At 34.0% G+C, this 18,732-nt stretch overlaps 1 protein-coding gene across 7 annotated transcripts in view; it reads right to left on the bottom strand.

Moving 5' to 3' along the window:
• Positions 1–18,732, bottom strand: part of LOC136040271 (zinc finger protein 665-like) — a 131,330-nt gene that overhangs the window by 29,449 nt on the left and 83,149 nt on the right. For 2 of the 7 annotated variants that reach the window (XM_065724510.1, XM_065724514.1), the window contains exon 1: positions 3,778–4,001. The exons of 2 other annotated variants lie outside the window; for them this stretch is intronic. The gene's annotated coding sequence lies outside the window, so the exon portion shown is untranslated. Of the gene's footprint in view, positions 1–3,324; positions 3,747–3,773; positions 4,002–7,587; positions 7,747–18,732 lie in introns of those variants that run through there. 3 more of the 7 variants (XM_065724508.1, XM_065724511.1, XM_065724512.1) reach the window with 3 other exon arrangements.

Here is an 18,732-nt window from a genome sequence, read left to right as displayed (position 1 = left end):
TTTTTATATAAGATTTTTGGGAGTGAAGCAATGGTTTAAATGCAGAGCATAACCATTTTCCAATGTTTGAGGCAGGTGATTTTGTACTAGCTACAATGGGTCTTAGAGGAATGCCTTGTTTGTGCAATGTTGGTAATCCATAAAACTTTGAGCAAAAAACACCACGAGGGAGGAATTTATTGTACAACTGTGGAGTGATTTTGCCATTTTCTTTCAAAGTTTTTAATTCTTTTATCACTTAAAATAAAAACAAATGGATTTTTAACTGAGAACTTTTATTGTAAGTGTTTTATTGTTTTTCATTTTTTCTTTGCTGAAGACCGCCCTTAGATAAAGGGCCAAAATATTCAAATAGGTTTTGTTGGTTCACTGTCTTGGGAAAAAAGTCCTCATTATTCTCTCTTTTGTTGTTGTAAGATGATGACAGTCAAAACTTGATCTACTAAATCGAGGTCAAAGGTCAATCTATAAGTTGTTTGAGTCATGACATGATTTATGACATAATTAAACAATTCTGGAGAAAAAACACACCCTTGTTGCACACCAATTTTGGTGGTAAATGGCGTGATCTGGTTTCCATTCACTTGGATGCAGCTATTGTATCCTTTGTATATCTTCTCAAGGAGTTGAAAGTATTTGCCTGTCAGTCATCATCAACATATTTCTATATATTTTTAAATTAACACCAGACAGTTAGAAATGGACAATATTTTTGTTAATGGCAAATAAATTGTCTTACAGTTCACAAAAAACTCTTATACCTTACAGTCTAAATTAGTTTTTGAAAACTTCACCCCTGAGCTATTTTTTACCACTTTTTTTCAGTAAATCATAATTACTAAGTCCCCCATAAGCAGATTGATAGACAAAGGGGTGTGATGCATTTATTAAATATCCAAATTCCAAAAAAAAAACACAGAATATAGTTTTTTCCTTGAAAACTTTTTGTGCACAGGAAAGAAGATATTCTTATAATTGGATTTGAAAACTAAACAAGAGCCCAGAGGCATATTTTGCAGTTAGGTCACCTGCTTTATCAATAAATATGCTTAAGAATAGGGTGTGTTTCTTTTTCTTTGTTTTTTTAGGATAGGAGGCAGTGAAAACTCAAAAACAGCATGGCTTTCATTTAATTTTGAAAACAATTACACAATAAAAAGTTGCAGAATAAAAAGAAGCTGCAGAATATAGGCTTTTATTAACTTGGAAAAGTAACACTTTCCCAAGCCAATTCAAGATCTAAACAAGAACCCAGGAAGATATGGTCTGGTTTTCTGCAACTCTAGTCTTATTTGTACTTTAAATCTGGGGAAAATTTTACAGGGGGAGTATTGTCAAAGAAGTGGGGATTTCACAAGCGGCAAGAAGGGGAGATTTTCAGCAGAAGATGAATTGCCTGTTGGAGTAATTTGGAGAATTGTCTCATTTATAGTCTTAATATATATTTTTTATTGTTGTCTATCTTCTTGTTATGCATCATGTATTCCTTACTAAAACATTTGGCTGAATTAATTTCAGGAGGCTGGTGAAAACCAGTTGTTATAAGCCTAACCACTCAATTTTGACCAAAAATTATTGAAATTAGATGTCACTATTGGGCCAACTCAAAATATTTAAATGAGATTTGCATGTAAAATGATTATGGTATTTAAAAACAACATAAAAAAGGGCAATAAGCACTGTGTTCTCCTTCTTTCTATGTAAGAGAGGTGGAATCACTTCTAATTTTAAACCCAGTTTTTGTTTCGACATGGGAAAAATACTTAAATTTAGGCTATATATTTTTTTTTACTAGGGGACATTGTGAAAGAAGATAAAAGCCATCTCCAAAAATAACATGAAGAAATAATTTAACTGTTTGATAGTAATCTAGAGTTACAGCTCTTCTGAAGGAAACATGCTAATAAAACATACATGACTACATAACTCTTTATTTTATATACTTTTTCAGTATAAAATCAATTAACCTGACAAAAGTCATGTATTCTCTTCACCCAATGGTCCCATGGATGGACCTAATAATATATTTTTTTGTTACAGAATGTTATCATGAACAATTGTTATTGTTATTGAAAAGGTGTTTGTGCAGTCTATTGACTTGATGCAATCAAGTTTCATCTGAAACTGTTTTCACTATTTACAAATTTTTCATTTTAATAGATGGATGACACTAGCAGAAGAGAACATAATAATAGTACTAATAGGAATCCCTAAAATTCTAGTTTAGCAACTTTTTGCTATCTTGGAAAGGGCTTGGGTTAGGGAAATGAAACTTTTAGGAGTGAATTCAGGGCCAATGATATACTCCAGGAAAGTATTGCCAAGCTTCCATCTTAACCATCTTCTGATTTCTAAGTCTTAGAAATTTGCCAACATGACAGGTCTAATACTATTTAAATTTTCACAGAACAACATTTTACCTGAATTTTCCATTTCTTTGTTTCTGGTTAGTTCTAAAAATGCAATTCCTGTAATTTGAGTAGAATTTTAAGCCATATCATTGCTTTTGTATTTTAAATTTAGGAAATGCATTTGCACATCTTTGAAATATCATAAATTGGGACTGAACAAATAGTTAAGTTAAAAAAAATTTCTTCATTTAGGCCTAAGTGGAAGATCTTTTGGTAAAATTATAGAAGTTCATATAACTGGCTTTCCTATAAAGTGAATATACCACTTGATGCCTTTTTTTATTCTCTTTACAAATGTAATAATTGCTTCTGCCTTAAATTCAAATTTAAGCACTTTTTAACCTAACCTAACCTTACTTAAAATAATTTTAGTACTGAGAAAACATAGCATTATTTTGTCAAAAACAGCACATAGTATTATTTTTTTGAAATCAATGGATAACTTATGCTTTAAGTAAAAATTTGTCATTTTTAAGAGTTTAAATTTGAATCTGAAGTAAAAGCAATTATTATATTTGCAAAGAATGTAAAAAAAAGGCATTAAGTGGTATATTTACTTTATTGGTAAGTCAGTTATATGAACTGTCATACTTTTTTGAAAATTGGTCATTTTTAAGAGTTACAAAAGTGCTTAGATCTCAATTCAAGGTAGAAGCAATTATCATATTCATAATAGCATAAAAAAAAGGCATCATGTGGTATATTCATTTTATGAATATACCACATTGTTTATATGAATATAAACAAGATTTAAAGGTTACCAAAGGTCATTACCCTTTAGAGAGAGAAGGAGTGGAGGTTAGTAGCCTACTTCAAATTACTTTCCCAGGTTAGGTTGTCCTGTGGACTTGTCCCTGCAAGTTTCATTTTTCTAACCTAATCCCTTTCAAAACTAGTTAAAATAGAATTTTACCATATGAGACAATTGGAAAGGGCTGGGTATGACTTGTCAAAAATGTAAACTAAATAAACATCAGCAGAAAAATAACAATCTAAAAATATGCCTTTATGATCAAAGATGTCTCCTGAGAAAGTTAAATTCTATTTATTTATTTGTAGTTGGCCAAGCCTATGTTCACCTTGTCCTAATGTATGTTGGTTATAGAATCTTAAATACATTGAACCCAAAAACACAAGCCTATATATACATTATTTAGGGCTAAACCAGGACAAGTTAAGGGAGTATGGAACAAGCAACTTTTTCGTGAGACAAGAAAAAGAGAAGGAATATATGGAAAATATAGTTTGAAGTATATATTTGCATATTAGGGGGCGGGTGTAAAGTATTTGGAGTGTGAAGGTAGAAAACAATTCTTAGTTCATGATATGCAGAATAATTGTATCTATACCCACTATACTTACTTACTTTGAAGTATAAATCAAGAAATTTAACAGTAGGTCTGGGACTAAATTTCAGTGCTTCTTATTCAGAAATAGCCTAGGCTATTTTATGAGTGGCCACGTGAAATTGCTTTTTAAGCCTATGCCTAAAAATAAGAACAAATGATTGAATCCCAGTTCAAAATGAATAATCAAGCAAGTCAGTCTGCAAGTCTCGTCTCTCAATCAGAATATTTAAATATTTATAAAAATGGCTATTCTGTAAATTATGCCATCTATTACTTGAAGATTTAAAGTTAGCATACTTTTCCAGGTACAAAGGCATAACTAGCAGGTTATGTCCATTATAAGCCGCCAAACTTTTTGTTTAAAAAAATATTAAAGAATTTAAAGATAAAATGTTTAAAGAATTTAAATAAAATCTGAGCACCTTAACTTGACTTCTTAAGCTGTTTTCCTGGAAAAATATCTTTGTTATGCTATTCTCAACGGTTTATGTACTCTGACGAGATTCTCATCGAATTTCTCTGACTATTATTCTGTTTTCTGTAAGCTATAAGATCTAAGCACTTTGATAAAGAAAAATTAGACAAACGGTGCTGATAATTTAGAATATCAGATGTGCAATTTTTACAATCTGATGGACAAGAGAATGTTGCTATAATTTTCCCCAATATATATACAATGTAAAAATAAATGAATTTTCTAATATTTTTTAGTTAAAAGTGCAAAAATATATTTGAAAAATGACATTAAGAAGACGAAGTACCTAATTTTGGGAATAAGTGAAGTTTAAGCGATAATGTTGGACAACGAAAAGATCAATCAAGTTGTCAGCTTAATTTACTTTTCTAGTTTTACTTGATCCATATACTTCCTTCTTTCATCATCTGGTAATGGGTCTTCTATAACATTTATCAAACAGTCAAATACATCTCTTTACCCTAAAATAAATCTCTTATCCTTGCGCCATTTTAAACTCTACATGCAGATCTAGCAACCAGGAATTCACAATCGTCTCTTGCCACATTTGAATCTCCTGGCTTAGAGAGCTTTTCTTTCCTCTCTCCGCTACCGCACCGTGCCTAAACTCATTCCCAATATTATTTAGGACAGATTTATCCAGTATTCTCTTTATTGCACTTAGCCATAGACTATTCTTAACCTTGAATAGAGCGTTTAAATAACAGGTTGCTTTCACAAGACAGAAATCTGGCATCTTCAGGAGCTTTCCCGAAAGTTTGGTCATAGCAAACAGTCTTCCACTTTTTAATGACATGAGACCTATGTCCCTTCAAATTACCAAATCCATTCAGCCTAAGAACTTATTTAAAAAAAAACTCTGCCTGAACAATCTTCAACTTAGTCGGAATATCATATCCCATATTTCGCTCGTAATGAAGCAGCGTTCTAATATAGAGGATTCTAAGACAACCAGAATAAAAAAAATTAAAAGTTTTGTTTGGTTCCACCATGTTGTGGAACTATAAATATTTATTAATTCGACAGAAAAACCAACAGCACATTTGCAATAACTAACAACTTAACACAAAAAGACTGTTCATGTCAGCTACCAACTCTTTTTTTTACTTTGTTAATTAGCATTATACATTTACGGATAAATTCAACTTAAAATAAGATATCTATAATTATAAGCAGAAGTTTTTGAATGTGTTCAACTTAATCTATTTAATACTTAATTCCAATTAATGAGGATAAAAGTTACTTTTGCTTCACTCTTGAACGCTTTCCAGCAATATATACGACCAGTAGATTTTAGGAAAGGGTGCTAACCGTATATTGCGTTTCAGGCCCGTAAATGACTATGAGACGGGGGGATCCCTCTAGTATTATATTCAGCCCTTTCTATCCTTTCGTTTTTTAGGATAATATATATCTTTTAATGAATTAAATAAATAAAACTTTCTTTATCTCTAAGTACGGAGCAATATTAAAAATTAAAACGAACGAAAATTCTTCCATATACGAAGGAGTTGCCTCCGTCTCAATCCCTTGCTTTTTCCGTTAAAGCTCCCCCTGTGTGATCATTAACTGATGACAAGACATCAGTCTTGTGAACTTTCCTTTAGCAAGTACCAGTGCTAATGCTGGCCTTGGCAACCAGGATTTAGTTTAAAATATAGTTTCTAATTCAAGGTCTGTGTCTTGTTTTTATTCCTTCGCCTAGAATATCTCATCCTTGTAATGAATGCTACAGAAAATGTGGTACCGGGTCACTCCCTTGTTCTAAGTACAATCCTTGTTGCACTCAGCTTGTGCTGGCATCGCAAAAAGTAGTCGCCTTAAAAACCCTAAATGCTTATACGTATAAAGCTGATCGTAAATGGTTGGTCAAATGACAAGATTAATACCATCGATAATCAATCTGAATTGATCCATCCAGTCGAAGCTGAAAAATCCCACCTTATTCCTAATGAACAAAACCATTCCAATGATAGTCTATTTAATTCCAATGATAATCTACTTGAAGTGATCGTTCCAATTGATAGTGTAAATTCCCCATCTGTACCTTGTGTTTCGAGTAATGACAAAAATAGATCTCCTGGATCGATTGATTCCGTAAAAATAACTACCTACCATCAATCCCAAATTATCCCACAAATTTCTTGCCCCAGTAAAGATGAATTGACTCACAATACAAAAAAAGCTATTGTGTTTGAGTCCCATACCTATGAAGATTGCATACAAAATGATGCAGGAATCGTCAATCTCAAGAAACAGATTATTAATCTCGAATTTCTTCATGATAGCTTGTCTGATCTTTACGAGTGCCTGAATAGAGTACAAAGAAATCAAAATGTTAAAAGTCGGTTTTCAGCTCGCAATTGTTGAAGCTATACATACTTTAAATAATCAATGTGCTAGTGAACTTCCTTCGTCAGATTTTTTTCAAGGGATTAAAAAGGTTACGCGAACTAATGACCTACTGACCTCGGTTAAACCGAAGATAATTTATGTTGAAATCCAGTGTCAATGACAAATCTTTGAAAAGTGACAATGTTGTTGAGCTGACAAGTGGAAATTCTCACCAAATGCAATCAAAAATTCAAAAAAACTGATTGAAGTTATTTTAAGTGTAATCAACCTAATGTGTGCTTTAGCTTTTAGATAGTAGATGTATGTCTAGCTATTTCTTAGCTGTTGTAAAAATTATCTTTGTAAGTACCCCCATGTTGACCCTCCCTTACCCCTTGTTACCTCCTCTCCCTCCTTGCATACAGAAGTCCTATTTCTTCCCCTCACAGTATGCCGTCCTATATCCTCCCTACTCTGCCGCAAACCAGCAATTTCTTGACAGACATGGATCACCATCCCCTTCATGGTAATTACCAAGTAATAGCCGTTTAACAGATCATCTCAATTCTGCTACGATGTTCAGCCAAGCTAACAATATCCCCGTTAAAAGGAGTACTCTCCTTCCCCAGACCCACGCCCCTCTTACCCCCCTCTGCCTCCTTCAATTAGTAAACAAACAAATGCTCACTTTTGTAACCGTTTTACTTTTCCTAAGTTCCTTGTTAAGAACGCAAAAAGCTTGAATTTTGACAATGTGACCGAACTAGAAGTCCTCTCCCAATTTTATAAATTGATGTAATTGCTGTAACAGAGGTCCAGGCACAGAATCCTGACCTTTTAAAAATCAATAACTGCTCCCAATTCACAAAACCTCGTCCTCATGACCATCCCCTAGGTAAAAAGGGAGGCGGAATATTATTAATTGTAGGTGACTATCACTTCCCTAAATGAATTCATACTCCCAAGATTTCAGATTACGATGAAATCATTTGGGTAAGTGTAAAACGCAAAATCGTACCTTGCCATTTTAATTTGATTGTTTTTGTTGCTGTTATTATTCCCAAATCAAAAAGCTCCACAAAGACAGCAGTTTCTACAGCAACTACATAGTAGTGGCGACTTTGTCCTCTGCAAATTCAATGACGCCGGTATTTTCCAAGTAGGTGATGCCAATGACCTAAAGTTAAATTCACTTTGTAGTTCCCTCAATTAAAAAAAAAATAGTCAATATGCCAACAACCAAGGGAAATACTACACTTCATCTGATTTTCACAAATACACAAACTTTTTATAGCTCACCTGTTCCTTTGTCCATTAATCTCATAAAGTTAATTTTTTTCTTGTACTTGGACTTTTTTTTCTTATTCATTTGCGTTAAATTGTTCCTTGGCCATTTTTATGCTGGATCGGTGTTTTTTCTGCTGTATTAGTTGTTTCTTTATTATTCTTTTTCTTTTTAGACACATGAAGTGAATTCAGCTCTATTAGAGCTGTTGATAGCCTTATGAAAATAAATATTATCTCATCTTAAAGCTTTCAGTAATTTAACCAAATTCTAATCGAACGGTCCTTAGGTTTCTGAAGTTGTTCTTAAGGAACTGGGACAAAAAGTCAAGCTTCAGTTTAAAAATTAAAGCATTGAGTGGGGAGTAGCCCCTCTCATATACAGAAAAATTTCCGTTGGTTTTAATTTTTTACAAAAAAAAAGATTAAAAGATACCATGAAATTTTTCTTAAAACCCAATAGAAACTCGAAAAACAAAAGATTGAGAGGCTAGCTGACACATATGTAGGTTATTGGCTTTCATCTGTTCGGAAGATCAGCACTGCCAGTCATAGATTGGAGATCAGCAACGGCATTTTGAACTATTGCCATCCAGTCTAGTGACACATCCTATCTGTTCAACAAAATCTGGTTACATTAAGTTGTTATACTACAAACACTAAGACTTATTTCAGACGAAAGCGATTCAACAGAAGAATGCTCTGAAGCTTCTGGGAACAATTAATGTCCAGTTCTTATTTATTCAAGAAATAAAGTGCAGTATCTTCGGTCCGAAATATAATCCATCCAAACGATTCAATTTTACAATAGAATTTCTTTCAGACCTTCACTCTCTTTCAAGAAGTCAAACAGCCCGTTCTAGAGTTCCAATCTGAAGAGCGCTGGTTTAAGGTGGTTGAGGCAACGAAACACTTGCGCGAACAGCATTCAATTTCAAACTGAAAAGCCAGCGAATTTAGTTGTTATTAGCAAACAGATCATATATATATATATATATATATATATATATATATATATATATATATATATATATGTATATATATATATATATATATATATATATATATATATATGTATATATATATATATATGTACATATATATATGTATATATATATATATATATATATATATATATATATATATATATATATATATATATATATATACATATATATATATACTAGCTGTTGGGGTGGCACTTCGTGCCACCCCAACACCTAGTTGGTGGGGGCGTTTCGCACAACACCCTCCCCCCCCCCAAGCCCCCCGCGCGCTTAAGTCGTTACGCGCCATATTAGTTACGGGCCATTCTAGTTGTGTCCCTGTGTCCCACCTGTGAATATAGATAGATATATGTATGTTTTTAACTACGTACAATTTGCGAATATATAACATTCTTCGCTGTCCCATTGTCTGTGCATATAAATAGATTGTCAGGTTTACCGACTCTTGAACATGCAACATATAATTGTCCATGGGAAAAACAATCCGTATTCAGATCTATTACTCATGATTCTAATGATTGCCCTTGAGCTTTGTTGATGGTGATTGCTAATCGAACATTCCCTGTGTCGCCGTCGTCATTTATATATCCCCTGTACCCCCCGGCGTCCCCGTTGTAGATGTGTCCCTGTGTCCCGGTCGTCATTTATATTCCCTGTGTCCGGGTCGTCATTTGTGTCCCGGTGTCCCAGTCTGTAATTTTTCTTTGAGTGTCCCGGTCGTCATATATATTCCCTGTGGCCCGGTGTCCCGGTCGTCATTTGTGTCCCGGTGTCCCGGTCTGTATATACATTCATTTATGAATTGGTCTTTTTTTAGTTTTTAGTTTTTTACCTGTTTTTAGTTATACCTCATGATTCTAATGATTGCCCTTGAGCTTTGTTGATGGTGATTGCTAATCAAACATTCCCTGTGTTCTCATCGTCATTTATATATCCCCCTGTCCCCCCGGCGTCCCCGTTGTAGTTGTGTCCCGGTCGTCATTTGTGTCCCGGTGTCCAAGTCTGTATATACATTCGTTTTTGAATTGGTATATGATGAAATAAATTTTTGTGTTTTTCTCTTTTTTCTTTTTAGTTTTTTTTTTGGTTTTTACCTTTTTTTTAGTTTTTTTAGTTTTTTTTCTTTTTAGTTTTTTTTTGTAGTTTTTACCTTTGTTTTTTTTCTTTTTATTTTTTTTTTGTAGTTTTTACCTTTTAGTTTTTTTTTGTAGTTTTTACCTAGCCAAGGTTCGAACCTGCAACCTCTTGGACCTAGAACCTGGAACATAACGCGTTACCAACTCAGCTACTTCGGGCTTGAATACATTAGTTTTTGAATTGGTATATGATGAAATAATTCAGAAGTCATATGCGGACAGACAGACATAACACACATACAACTTATTTTTATTTATATATGTATATATATATATATATATATATATATATATATATATATATATATATATATATATATATATATATATATATATATATGTATATATATATATATATATATATATATATATATATATATATATATATATATATATATATATATATATATATATATATATATTTATATATATATATATACATTTATATATGTATAAATATTTGTGATTCCTCGGCACGCTTTCTGTTCTTACTTTCTCTATCAGCCCTAAGCCTGTTTTCTTGCGGTTCTTGTGATTCCTCGGCCCGCTTTCTTTTCTTACTTTTTCTATCAGCCGCAAGTTTTTTTGGCATAGATTCTTTGAGCAGCTTCCTCGGCTGTTGCCATTGTAGGTTCTTCAGTCATTTTAATTAAACATTTTTCCGTCCACGATCTTCTTACAATTAAAAATTTGTCTTTGAACGATTTTCTTAAATACTTTAATGACGTCATCGTCATAACAAACATGACGACAACTAACTTCATGACGACATGATGACATGACATCACTCGACAGACATAACCCACAGACCACTTATTTATATATATATATATATATATATATATATATATATATATATATATATATATATATATATATATCTATCTATATAAAAATAAGTTGTCTGTCTGTGGATGGATCAGGTGACGTCACCTGAAAAAACTGGATCAGGTGACGTCAAAACTGAAAAAACTAAAAAAAGGCAAAAACTACAAAAAAAACTAAAAACTAATAAAAAAAATAAAAAAGCTAAAAAACTAAAAAAACTAAAAAAAGGCAAAAACTACAAAAAAAACTAAAAACTAATAAAAAAAATAAAAAAGCTAAAAAACTAAAAAAACTAAAAAAACTAAAAAAAGGTAAAAAACTAAAAAAACTAAAAACTAAAAAAAACTAAAAAAAAAGGAAAAAACTGAAAAATAAGCTAAAATAAAGGTAAAAACCAATAAAAAACTAAAAAAAAACTGAAAAAACTAAAAAAGGGCAAAAACTACAAAAAAAAACTAAAAACTAATAAAAAAAGTAAAAAAGCTAAAAAACTAAAAAAAACTAAAAAAACTAAAAAAAGGTAAAAAACTAAAAAAATGAAAAATAAAAAAAAAATAAAAAAAAGGAAAAAACTGAAAAATAAGCTAAAATAAAGGTAAAAACCAATAAAAAACTAAAAAGAAAAAAAAGGAAAAAACTAAAAAAAATTTTCATCTAAAAAACTAAAAAAAACTAAAAAAGGTAAAAACTAAAAGAACTAAAAAAGAAAAAAATAAATGACGACACTCAAAGAGAAAGCGACCAGGACAAAAGGAATGTTCGATTAGCAATCAACAAAGCACCGGGACACAGGGAGTATAAATGACGACCAGGACATAAGTAAAAAAAAAAATTAACAAAACTAAAAAGAAGGTAAAAACTACAAAAAAAAACTAAAAAGAAAAAAAAACTAAAAACTAATAAAAAAACTAAAAAATCTAAAAATCTAAATAAACTAAAAAAGAAAAAAAAAGGAAAAAAATAAAGGAGAAAAACAAAACTAAAAAACGAATGTATATACAGACCGGTACACCGGGATACAAATGACGACCGGGACACAGGGAATATAAATGACGACCGGGACACAGGGACACAACTACAACGGGGACACCGGGGGAAACAGGGGGATATAAATGACGACCGGGACAAAAAAAACTAAAAAGAAAAAAAAACTAAAAACTAATAAAAAAACTAAAAAATCTAAAAATCTAAATAAGCTAAAAAAGAAAAAAAAAGGAAAAAAATAAAGGAGAAAAACAAAACTAAAAAACGAATGTATATACAGACCGGGACACCGGGATACAAATGACGACCGGGACACAGGGAATATAAATGACGACCGGGACACAGGGACACAGACACAGGGAATATAAATGACGACCGGGACACAGGGACACAACTACAACGGGGACACCGGGGGAAACAGGGGGATATAAATGACGACCGGGACACCGGGACAGGGAATCATCCCATGGACCATTATATGTTGCATGTTCAAGAGTCGGTAAACCTGACAATCTATTTATATGCAAAGACAATGGGACAGCAAAGAATGTTGTATATTCGCAAGTTTTACGTAGTTAAAACCATATATATATATATATATATATATATATATATATATATATATATATATATATATATATATATATATATATATATATATATATATCTATATTCACAGGTGGGACATAGGGACACAACTACAATGGCGCGTAGCTATTATGGCGCGTAACGACTTACGCGCGCGGGGGGGCTTGGGGGGGGGGCGAAGCGCCCCCACCAACTAGGTGTTGGGGTGGCGCGAAGCGCCACCCCAACAGCTAGTATATTTATATATATATATGTATATATATATATATATATATATATATATATATATATATATATATATATATATATATATATATATATATATATATATATATATATGTATATATTTAATAGCTAATCAGAGTTCAGTAATGTTTTAAGTAATCTTCTTTATAGTGGTGATTTTCTATATTACCTGAAATAACAAGTGCCAAGAGGTCATATGGCACTTTTGACGCGAGATCGGATCCAGTTTGGTCAGGTCAATCATGTATCTGAAACTTGTGCTCATTCTTCCCATCAAGTTTCATCCTGATCTCTCAAATCTAAGCATTATCCAAGATTTCCGTTTCCCCCTCCACTCCCCAATGTCCCCCGTTCCGATATGAACGGAAAATGGAGCATCTGAGACATGAGATTTTTCTATATATAAAGTTTCATTAAGATCTGATTACCCATACGTAAGATAAATGTACCTAAGTTTTTACGATTTAACATCAAATTTCACTAAGATACAATCACTCTTTCGTAAATTGAAAATACCTAATTTTTTCAAATTTGTCCGAGTTAACCGTTCCTTCACTCCCTCTATTCCGTAAACCCCCCTCAGATGACCCAATTGGTGTAATGACTGTTATCAAGTTAATTTGTGCAGGTCCCCTGACAAGCCTGCCAATTTTCATCGTCCTAGCGCGTCCAGAAGCACCGAATTTGCAAAATCACTGGAAATCCCCCTAGCTCCCCCAAACAGTACGGATATGGTTCCGTTATGCCAATAACGAATCTAGCTCAAAATGATGATTGATGTCATTAAAACATAAATTTTATCCCGGTCTTTAGATGGCATGAGCAAGGTGAGGGGGCGGGTCCATTTTGATGCAGCTAGAGAACTTTTTTTTTGCAAACCAATAGGTAAAATTATCCCCTTTGTATATGTTTCAAACAGTGAGATAAAAAAAGAAGCTAATCCAGATCACTTTTTTGTTGCAGTTGTAAAATTGAGTTGACAGGAGTTTATGCAGTTAAACATGATTGTACTATCAAGAAAGAAAAAAAATTCTCGTTCTTATGGACGTAGTTTTCAAGCCATTAAAAAAAACCAGTTTTTTGATGCTTTTGAATCTAATCTATTGACAAAACAATATTTTTCTTTTTTTGTGCTAAAATGAGACCCGTGTTTCACAGGACCTTGTTTTTCTAGTTAAATTGTTGGATGCTTGAAAATCCTGATAATCATGTGTTTTGGACACTCAGAAATTCTATTTAAGCACAAATTACCCATTTAAGAGAATATTTTATGAGGCGTTTGAAACTAGATGGCCAAATAGGCCCTAGGAAAAAAGAAAATAGACACTTGTTCTGCTTCTGTAGTTCAACAAATGCAAGAATTCACGGATAAAGATCTTGCCTTACTTGCCAAAGAATCAGAAAAACCAGATAATTTTCATTGATACTTAAAGCAAAGCGTTGGTTCAGATCTGAGAATTAGCTTGCATGAAACAGCTTCAATCATTCAAAGTCTATTTTAACTTCTCTCTACAAAATCATAATTCCATCCAAAGTATTAACTATCCGACTTCTTCCTAGATTGGGTTGTTAGATGATATTTCAAGGCCGACTTCAATGAAAATGTTCTCTTGCATAAGTTAAATTTTAATGGTTTCTCACCCATATGCCTTCAATGATGCTCATTCAAATCACTTGACGAAGAAAAGCATTTTTTACATATCTCACATTTAAAAGATTTTTCACCTGTATCGGTCTTTGATGCGTATCAAAATTGCATGAAAAAGAAAAGCATTTCTTACATATCTCACATATAAAAGGCTTCATACATGAGTACAAATTTTATGTTTACTTGATTTAATTTAACTCAAAGTGTAAAATTTTATGCCTGTTCAAATGGCTTGGTGAAGGAAAGCATTCTTTACTTATATCACATTTAAATGGGAGCTCTTATCTATAAGCACAATTTGATACAATTTAAAATAGCTTGCTGTAGAAAAACACTTCTTACATATATAACATTTAAAACATATATAACATATATCAGATTTAAAAGGGCGTTCACCTATATGCACAATTTGATGCAATTTCACATGGCTTGATGTAGAAAAGCATTTCTTACACAGATCGCATTTGTAAGGTTTTGGCCCGTGTGCACTTTGTGATGCGTATCCAAATTGTTTGATTGAGTAAAACATTAGTTAAATATATCTCATTTAAGAGGTTTTTCGCCTGTATGCGATCTTTGATGCGTATCCAAATTGCATGAAAAAGAAAAGCATTTCTTACGTATCTCACGATTAAAAGACTTCTCAGCTGTGTGTAAAATTTGATGCCTGTTCAATGGCATGGTGATGGAAAACATTTTTACATATATAAAATTTAAAAGGGCTCTCACCTGTATGCATAATTTGATGCTTATTCAAATGGCTTGGTAAAGAAAAGTATTTCTTACATAAATTAGATTCATATACTTTGAGGGGCAGATCTAGAGAAAGATCTGGAGGAAGGGCACTGGACCAAGGGCGCCAATATCATCCGAGCGAAATGACAGGAGGGGGGATAACGCTTTCGTCAGACCAGTTCGTTTGTGTGAATCTGGTTGGTGCTGATGCAAAATGACACAGAAACCTCTTTGAAAGCCAATAATATTTTCCTATAGCAGTAAAATGCGAATTAATAACAGACGTGAGCAGATTCTTTGATGAATAAATTTCTATGGTTTCATTGAGACTTTTTGAATGAGAAGACCGGACTAATTTTTTTTTCTTTAGAGTTGGATAAAAAAATAAATCAATGGGAAAGCTTCTAATTTATGAACAAGCTTTTTGTAGTGTTTCATACTTTATCGCAGCAAAATAAAGAATTACTTGGATTTTTTTTCTCATAAAAAAATTGATTCAACTATAATGTTCGTTTAGTTTTACCTTCCTTATCGCTATACACTTCAGAGGAATCAAATTCTAGAAGTGATGTGGAAATCCAAAGTGAAGCATCCTCCGATTGATTTTGATGTTCTGGTGATAGAAACGAACCTAAAGTTTCCCTTAGGGTTTCGGCACTACTTGTTGAAAGACCTTCAACACCTACAATAATAAACAAAAATAACAATAAAAAAAGACTTGAAAATGCAATAAAAATACAATTTCAACAATTTACTCAGAAACAATGAAGTTCTCAAAATCAAGGAAGCAACAAATACAGATAGCAAAACTTAAAAGGGAGGTAAAACGATAGCATCGATAAAAATCAAGATTAATAATCTAAACATTATATAAGTAAACTACGTTAATTTTCTCCCTTTTAATAATTTTTAATATCAAATAATTTAAAAAGTGTCCTTGTGTTAAGAACAATTTGCAATTAACCAGTTTTGTGTTAACAGAAACAAAAGTTATTAGACATTGTTTGTTCCGAGCAAAGCAACTTTCAAGAGTTTGTATTTGCTACGAAGAACATATTACGAGAAATTGACGAGGCTTCCGATTAAACTAGCAACTATTTAGTCAGGGAGCCACTCAACGAAAATATGTCGGGTAGGTGATCAGTGAGCAGCAGAAGGTTTGACAACGGAATATGGGGTAATCGATAGCGCTGATCACGAAAATGGGCGTTATATACTCGGCCGGGGGGTGCTTGACCCCGAAAATTGAAAATTTCGCGTTTTTTTACTATTAAATCACGTTTCGGAAAAATTTCCACAATGATCGCCAAATCTTTCGTAATTGATGCCAGAAGTGACGAGTACAGTAGGGACCATTGGGAATGACCTTGAAACTTGCAATTTTAATTTTTTTTATTCGCGCTGGAAAAAATTTCACGCCTAGATTCAGCTGGTAGCAGATAGTTTTATTATCTCAGACAGAAAGATTGCCACTTTACTCAACAATGACCTTGATTACAACTCTCTTTCATTCCTAATCAGAATTATTAGTAAACTTGACAAGATTATTATTCAATAAGCTTGAATAAACAAAAAAAAGATTACTATACTAACACCTGCTACGGATTTCGTGAACGGCACTTGTTACTACAAAAGTTAAAAAGTAGCTCAGCACATCAAATTATCCATCAAGCATATCAAACTCGTCCATAAAACACTTCCCACCACAGCCACAAAGTAAATCGCAAGGTCTATTTCCAGAACATGAACATTTTTTGTACAGCGCTTGCACGAGCAGTACTGGGGGACCACACCTTCTGGAAATCCCTGAAGGGTAGACACAACTGGCCTAACCCCACCGTCTTGAAACATCCAGCCAAATTGCAGGGGATCCAGAAACTGTGGCTTTGCTCGATTTGCTTGCAAAATAATGTCCAACTGCAGGTACACACGCTTAGCATGACACTCAAAGGCAGCGTCAGATGGTGGCAAATACTTAAGCTCCCGCTTTCGAGGGTACAAACGCACTCTTAATTCATTAAGAGAGGTAAAGTGGTCTGGGTCTTTTCCGTATGAGGCAACAACGACCTTTTTGCAAATCACACTGAATTTTTCTAGAACCGCAGGGTCGAGCTTTGACTTCTGTATCTCTTGGACAAGCAAAGCAATCGGTTTCTCCAATCCCCATTTCTCGACAGCCTTGGCCACCACTCGTTTTCCTTTAGAAAATATGAAACCCACGGTATCACACCCTGAAAGCGTATGAAGAAGGCAGATGGAGTGAACAAAATCGTTCGGTAAATTGCTGCAAAGCCGATGTATAGGCACTAAATAGCTGTGGAACCTGACATAAACTTTCCGCTTTTCACAATTTGGGTGGTTCCCAAGGAATAACTTGTAGTGATATAGCAAGACGACAACTATGTCTGTGTCATTCGCATCGACCAAAACGACATCGAAACCCCTCTCCAAACAGTCCAACATGTGTAACACAACTCTTGTATCGGCCTCTTCATGGGTACAGCTCAAACGCTCTTCAAAGTTTGTATCAGCATTTCCACTTCTGTTGAGCATCACCACTCTCATCCGGTCTCGAAAGCCTCCTGAGAGGTACACAGTGAACCCTGCTTGCAACAGGTGAACTGAGTTTTCAAACTCACCGAATAGAAGCTCAATCAGTCTTGCCTTTGTCTTAGAATTTGAGAGCAACGAGTTCCAGTCATCTAAGTTTGAGTGTCTACCTAGAGCTACCGGAGACCTGTTTGAACATCCTCGCTGCTCATGGCAACCACCGCAGTCCTTTAGGCAGATCACCTTGCCTTCTTCGTCGGAATATCCAAAAATCCCATCATATCTATCTGCAAGGACGTGCAGCTCCTTAACGTTGCTGTTGAAAGACACAAGCGTAGAAAATTTCCGTTTTCCATAGCTCTCAACGGTTTCCGATGGATTTGGTGGATGGCTTCTGAGGTAGGGCATCAAGTCTACCACCCTTGAGTGAGTCGACTCACTGCTAATCTCGAGGTTAACGGGCCACTCGCTCAAGCTGATTTTTGTTTTCGAATACTCCAGAAGAGCTGACTTTGTTCCTGTCCGAAGCACAACCATTCCAGATATGGCACTTCTCTGGAATATAGAAGGTGCATATGGAAGAAGCTCATGGGAAAGCAAATTCTTTAGATGGTGAAGTCCTCTTTCGCCTGTAAAGTCAACACTCACCAATACCCTTTTGACAGTTTGAAGTTCAACATTGGTAAGGCTATTTACAGCACTAGAAGTATTGGTTGCTTTTTTCTGTTTCGCCTTCTCATTATTCATGACCTTTACTTTGCTAAAGGCAACTTTTTCACCGTCCAAGTAGCGATCAACCGCTCTGCTTCCAACAGATCGCACACTGAGGAGACTGTCAGCTATCTCAATATCAACTGTCTCAAGCGTATAAATATTCAGCATATCTTCGTCAGTGGATCGAAAGGGATTGAGCCTGGCTTCCAGAACAGACTTCACTTTATCAACAGCCATGTGTTGCCGCAGAACGAAGGAAGGGTGATCTTCGTGGTGAGAGGAGTCAAACTCAGTCTGGGGAACAATGCGTAGCATCTCAGTGAATGTAGACGAGACTGAGGCACAGAACGGAAGAGTTAAAGTCCACTTCACCAGTGCCAACTCATTCATGGTAATACCCGTCATTCCACCTTCCGTTTTTGAATCTAAATTAATGGTAGATT

This window comes from Artemia franciscana, chromosome 20 (genome assembly GCF_032884065.1).
Source record: "Artemia franciscana chromosome 20, ASM3288406v1, whole genome shotgun sequence".
Classification (NCBI taxonomy): domain Eukaryota; kingdom Metazoa; phylum Arthropoda; class Branchiopoda; order Anostraca; family Artemiidae; genus Artemia; species Artemia franciscana.
Note: the sequence above shows the minus strand (reverse complement) of the source record. Positions and strands in the feature narration are given on the sequence as shown.